This window comes from Oryctolagus cuniculus, chromosome 2, assembly GCF_051225735.1.
Source record: "Oryctolagus cuniculus isolate XC-2025 breed Fujian yellow rabbit chromosome 2, ASM5122573v1, whole genome shotgun sequence".
Taxonomy (NCBI): Eukaryota; Metazoa; Chordata; class Mammalia; order Lagomorpha; family Leporidae; genus Oryctolagus; species Oryctolagus cuniculus.
Window position 1 is genome coordinate 68,935,890 of NC_142868.1, and position 7,002 is coordinate 68,942,891.

Here is a 7,002-nt window from a genome sequence, read left to right on the forward strand (position 1 = left end):
TTTTGTTTTTAGGGCTTGTGGCTCATGCTATGGACCCTTCTCTGGCCTCTTCGCTTCCCCTCTCCTCTTGGATAACTCTCTGGCCCGTTCAAGACCCATTTCTCTCTGTGTGGGGTGGCCCACACTCAGATGTGAGTGCATATTCACTCTCTTTCTTTTGAATAGATCCTACTCTTGCCTGTGCACTGTATTTATGCCTCTGCTTTGAATTCTTATCTTTATGGAGGGTAAGAACTTGAAATAAAACCCAAGGTATTTATGGTCGTAGCAGTGTTACTGACACCTCCAGCACTTGGGCAGTGTGATCACAGTGCAACCCTCGTTTAGCCCCCACATGTCTGAAAACTCGTCCTCTTCCTTGACTGTTAAATGCAAAGATATTCTGTGTCATCAAAATTGAGTGCGATGCCTTCAGTCTGAACACACTGAATACATGAATTTTAGAATTAGCTCAAAGTACTAAATATCAACGTTCTCACCGACCAGACAAAATTGATTATAATATTGCACTCTGTACAGCTTAAGGTTATTAAAATGTCTTGTATCACAATCAAAAATTCATCTTTTAAAAATACTTATCAGGCTGTTCTTTAACCCAGCTCTCATTTTAAAATGTAGGCAGCCCGTGGCATTCTGTTCTGGTCACTTGGACCCACTATTGAAAACATCTGGACGCTGCTGCTCTGCTGGTCTCTTCTTCAAGGGAAGTGATCTTTCGGAATGTACCAAGCTCCCACTTTGCCAAAATACTGGCTTTTTGTAATACCCTTAGAGGTTACTGAAGGCTTAAATAACTGTAATTGTCTGGAATCTCTGTCTCCTGGGTGTCGCTCCTGCTGAAGTTCAGCATGCCATGAAGGTTCCATAATTTGCATGCTAATTGGAAGAAGAAGCACAGTGGTCTAGTCTAACCTTGAGGTTAATTGGTCCACTTCAATTTGTCTCCTTTCCAAGCATGCAAAGGCACTTCAGGAAGTTCGTGGAAAAATAAATTAAAAGATAAATTCATTTTGGTGCCAAAATGTTGTTTGAAATCCATACTTAGTTTTTCCATAATATGCACTTTGCATCAACTTTTTGAAGAGCTCCCATATCCATCTCACCAAAAATCACACTCACTGAGCACCGAGTGCTTTGCACAGCACTGAGCCACGAGTTGTTGTAAGACAGTTGTCTTCTTGGTTGTAAGCAACAAAAATCAACTGAGACTATTTTGGGTAGACCCAGAATTCTCAGGAAGCAAATTGGAGAATTTCAGAGGCCGAAAGATACAACCTCGTACACGGGCCAAGAAGCAGGAGTAATTAGAGCTATGTTTGAATGAGAATAGTCTGGTCAAACGCTGCCAGCGTGTATACAATAAGTGCCACCATGTTGGACACATCTGGACACTGTAGCCTCTGCCTTGAGTAAGTCCCAACCCTCCCTTTGTCTCTTTTACACTTTGTTGAGAACCAAAAACCTCAACAAGAGCTTGTGTTTGCCAGTCCATGGTCTTACACCTGTGTCCCGGTTGCCAGCGTAGAGAGAGGGAGAAGATCTCTCTGCTTTGTTGCCTGAAGTTGTAGACTGGGTAATATGGCCCCTCAAGTAGGAAGGAAATTAAATACTGGATAGTAAAACATGACAAATGTCCACCACATTCTGTGCTCAGTCACAGACAAATACTATAATTAGGGGCTGGTGCTGTGGCGCAGTGGGTTAAAGCCCTGGCCTGAAGTGCCGGCATTCCACATGGGCGCCGGTTCTAGTCCCGGCTGCTCCTCTGCCAATCCAGCTCTCTGCTATTGCCTGGGATAGCAGTAGAAGATGGCCCAAGTCCTTGGGACCCTGCACCCATGTGGGAGACCGAGAAGAAGCTCCTGGCTCCTGGCTTCAGATCGGCGCAGCTTCAGCCATTGCGGCCATCTGGGGGATGAACCAGCGGATGGAAGACCTCTTTCTCTGTCTTTACCTCTCTTTAACTCTGTCTTTCAAATAAATAAAATAAATCTGAAAAAAAAATTAGAATTAGGTTAGATGAAGGGCATTGTTTCTGTCCTGGGGTCTTGGGGTAGGGAACAATGGTAGGCCTCACAGTGGGTATACCCTTAAACAAAGTTCTGAAAGCTAAGTGGATAACAATCACCTAGCAGATATATAATATATAATACATATGTAATAAGGGCCGACATAATGACAGCATGTATGCAGGCCTAAGTATGAGACAGCGTGGTGCTCGAGGAGTGAAGAGGGGAGATGGAACAGAATTGGCAGGTTTTCTCAGCCAGCTTAGATGACCGGACTGCATGATGAAGAAGCAGGGCACAGTTTTAAACAAAGGGAGGTCACAATTCCATTTCAGAAAGCTCGCTCCTATCCCTCTACGCATGGTGGATGGCTGGGACTGGTGTGGGTTTAGGTAAACTTGGAGTAAGCCTTGGGAGACCAAGTTTCTAAATCTGGCTCTTCACCAATTAGCTGTGTGATTTTGCTTTCAGCTCGATCTCTGTCTGTCTAGATCTCATTGTTTTCATTTTTTAGAATGCTTTGGTGGAACGAGATAATCCTAATGCGATCCATTCTGCACTGAAAGTACTAGGACTTGATTGGACTATAAAAGGCCTTAAATTCCAGATTAAGGCCTTTGAATTACTTATGTATTTATTCAACCAATATTTATTGAGTGATTTTTATGAGTCAAGCACTGTTACAGGCTTCAGGAAATAGCAGTAATAAAGAAAAGTCCTTACCACTATGTGTGGTTGTTAGGATGAGAACTTACATTCTAACGTGATCAGCCAGCAATAAAGAAACAACTGTTTAACAATATAAGGTAGGGACATGAGCTTAAAGGAAGATAAAGCAGGTTAGAGGGATTGGTAGTGACAGAAGGACAGGGGCACTCTAGCCTCAAGGCTGGGAGAGAGACTGAGCAGAGATGTAAATGAAAGGAGGGGTTGGGTTTCATGAAAACAAATAGGAAGAATCTTCCAAGCGGAAAGATCAAATACATGGCAAGTTCAAAGGTCTCCAGAGAGCAGGAGGGTCGGGGGAGTGGAGCACAAGGACTTGTCAAAAACTAAAGCACTGCTCTGAGTCACCTTTAGGAAAGGTCAAGCACGTCCACAGGACTCATGGGTGAGCCAGGACAGGGTGGCCCACCTTCCACCATGGACGTTTACCTTTCCCCTTCTTTCAGTGTGGGGGCCCCATGCCAGGCTCTGAGAATCCAGCCGTGAGCTGACCGTGCCTTCAAGGAGCTGAAAACGCTTCTCATGGACTCAGACGTGCATCGAACGCATTTCCAGTCATCACTCCTATTTCCTGTCACTTTGTACCATGCCTGTTTCACTGCAGTCAAACTCTTCTGCTCCACTGAGCTTTTGCTCGAGTTGTTTGCTTTGCCTGAGCTTGCCCTTGTTACTAAATGTGACAGATGTGTGACGTGTTGTTATCATTCCACACATCTACATTTTCCTTAGCCTTTAAGGGACAGCTCAACTACCAGTTTCTTTAGGAAATTTCTGGAAAGGAAATTATCTGTAAGAAATCTTTCCTGCCCCATGGCATTTGTCCATCCACTTGTCCATCTATCTATCTCACTACCCATCCATCACATTCACTGACTTTTTTTCTTCCCTAATAGGTAGCAGGCCTGTCCCAGTGTTGATGCTCTGGTAGATGAAACACAATCCCATTTTTGAGTAAAGCGAAATGCAGTTGTAAAGTGAGATGAGAAAACCAACCATTGGAACATAGGGAAATATTCCACTCAACCATTTTTAATCAGGAACTTGTTATTTGCTCACTATCATATTAAACACGAGGAATAATTTTCTTACAAAGTGACATATCCAATCCTGACTTTTAGGCATGGCTCTTCTTTTTACAAATAGAGATTATGCAAAGGTTTCTAGGTGCTGTGTTTAAGGATGGAGGGTGGCTGGGGTGGGCAGTATTGTGGCCTAGCAGGTAAAACCACAACCTGCAATGCCAGCAAGTCCTGGCTGCTCCACTTCTGATCCAGCTCCCTGCTAATGCTCCTGGGGAAGTAGCAGAGGATGGCCCAAGTGCCTGTGCCCCTACACCCATGTGGGAGACCCAGAAGAAGCTCTTGTCTCCTGGCTTCAGCCTGGCCCACCCGTAGCAGTTGCACCATTTGGGGAGTGAACCAGCAGATGGAAGACCTCTCTCTCCCTCCCTTTCTCTGTAACTTTGCCTTTCAAGTAAAATAAAATTAACCTTAAAAATAAAGAAAAATGGGGGCCAGCACTGTGGCGTAGCAGGTAAAAATGCTGCCTGCAGTGCCAGCATCCCATATGGACGCCGGGACCAGGAAGAAGCTCCTGGCTCCCTGCTTTGGACTGGGTCAGTTCTGGCCATTGCAGCCATCTGGGAAGTGAACCAGCCAATGGAAGATTCTCTCTCTCTCTCTCTCTGCCTTTCAAATAAATAAATAAGTTTTTAAGAAAAAAATAAAAGGACAAGCAGGAGGGCCAGCGAGGATAGCGCCCAAGAGACTTTCCAGGTAAAGGGATAAATCAAAGCACAGGCTCTGAGCCACATTTAGGAAAGGAAGGACAGGAGCATCCACTGTAGATGTTTGACTGCAGAGCCAGTGACTTCAGTGAGTCAGTGTGGGGAACAGAAAGAAATAGCTACTTGTTAAGGACGTAATGTGAAGTCCAATGAATAGAAAATCAGTTGGGCAATTTGGGTCTATAGCAGTAAAGGACCAGTCTAGTTTCCTCCTATATGACCTTCACTGACAAAATAGACTCCTCAAAGGAAGCATTTCTACAGAGATCAATTCATCAAAACACTCTACTAACTAGACACTGGGGAAGGACCGCCTCCAGGACATCTATATTTATATGTAATTGTAGGGATCAGACTCGCATAAATCAAAAAGTAACTGCACTTAAAAAAATTAAGAGAATGATAGGGATCAAATGAATGGTAGGAAAAGGAATTAGGGATGAAGAGAGGAGAACCATTGAGGAGGGAGGCTCTGAATTGGTCCAAGAGGATGAAAAAAAGTAGAGGAACTTCACCCTGGGAATTAATAAGCAAAAGCCTATTTGAGAGCTTGGAAGGATTCAAAATCATACTGAAGAGAATGGAGTTCATTCAAACTCACGGAATCTGTGCCAGACTGTTTATCGTTATTCTCAGCATCTAGCATATGGCCTGGCACAATATGTGCTGGACAAGTGGATTTTAAAAGCTGGATGAATAAACACAGGGAGCCACTGCAGATCCTCAGTTAGCAGTCGAAGGTAGAGGAAACGGCGCTTCTGGATGATGAGCCTGGCAGCTCTGGCCGTAATGAGCAGGGCTGACCAGGGCAGAGGGTGAAGCGAGGACTGCCTCCTTGTGTTCCCATGGAGGTGCACTGATGGGATTCTGCTCCACACAGGACTTACTCGTAGCTCAAAGAAACACCGGGAGGAGTTCCCAAAGTCGGTGAGGGATATGAAAGACCAGGTAGAAGCAGGGGTGAAATGATACCTACTAGAAGGAAGTGGCATGTTTGCTGGGGCATACTGGGTTGCAGGGGAGGAGGCTGTTTAAGGAGGATTGTCTCAGAAGATGCAGAGGGAGGGCATAAAGATGTGGTGCCCCACGTTTAATCACAGAACACAGCTTGGAAGACACCTGCTCCCCTCTCACCAAAGGGAGCAAGCATCAGCCCCTTGTGAAAGATGCAGGCTCCAAGGGGCCCCTCTTGTCATAAGCAAAGCTCTAATACAAACTCTACATAACCAAATCAGCAAAGCATGTCTGTGATTTAGATCCATCAGTATTTGATTTCTCCTTCATTTTTCTGTGATCCTGAAGATGAAGACTCTTTTGTATGTTCTAAGTGAGGGGCATAGATTCTGCTTTGCTTGCTTCTTAGCTGGGGAATATCCTTGGTGAAGTCCCAGAAAAGGGTGGAGAGTGATGCTTGCTGTACTTTCATACCTACCCCTGGAGAAGGCTGGAGTGAGACAACTAATAATGGCATGGTGAGAATCTAGGCCTACCTGTCTCCAGCCCCTTTGTCTGTGGAGAGCTTTATAAATTTCTGCATTTCTGTCTGTGTGGGGAGCAGCCCGGACTGGACTGAGTTACTGGAATTAAGACTTATTCTATGCATCTGCTCTCCCACAATATGGCGCTGGGAGAGAAGTAAACAGCTTCCGCACAGCTGCCTCCAGTTCAACCAATAAACTGTAGGACTTGCTCCTGATTGGAGAGCAGCGTACTCAGCGTGTGGGCAGCCGAGTTAGGATTGGCGGAGGAGGACTATAAAGGAGGAGAGAGACGGCATGCACCGGGAACATCTATGGGGAACATCTAAGGGGAACACCTATTTGAAGGAACACCTGTGCAGCCCCCGAGAAGAGCCGGCCGGCGGTGTGCCGCTCCCCTGCGGAAGTGGGGAATGTGGCCAGGGGGAACTGCCCTTCCACGGAGGTGGAGGGGATAGTAGCCAACCCGGGAAGAACCAGCAGCAAACCCGGGGAGGGCCGAGCAGACGAAAGAACAGCGCAGGGTCCTGTGTCGTTCCTCCACGAAGAGGGGGAGCGACAGTCTGGACTAGCCTGAGACTTCCTAAAGACTTGTGTGTATGGAGATGACTGCCCCAGCTGTTTCCATCCCTCTATTGAAGTACATTTGTTAGATACAGTAGAGATCATCTTACAATAAAATTCAGGTCATTTTTTTGTCTTTGTCGTAAAGGTAATAATGGCTCACCAGAATTTCTGATGGTGGTGCCAGCAACATTGGGACTGGTTAAGAACAACAGTGCAGGTGAGAGATCAAAGCGGCCCATGTTGAGGTGGTAGCATTGAAAGTGGAGGAAGTGGGCATAACTAGAACATATTGTGTTGCAAAAGCACCAAGTAGAGTTGTTTCTTGATTTGATTGGGTTGGGTGGCAGAGATAATGGGGGAAAAGGAAAAGGAAAATAAGTGCTCAAGAATGACTTCACCAGAATGACAGGCTGGATGATGATGCTATTATCGGGCA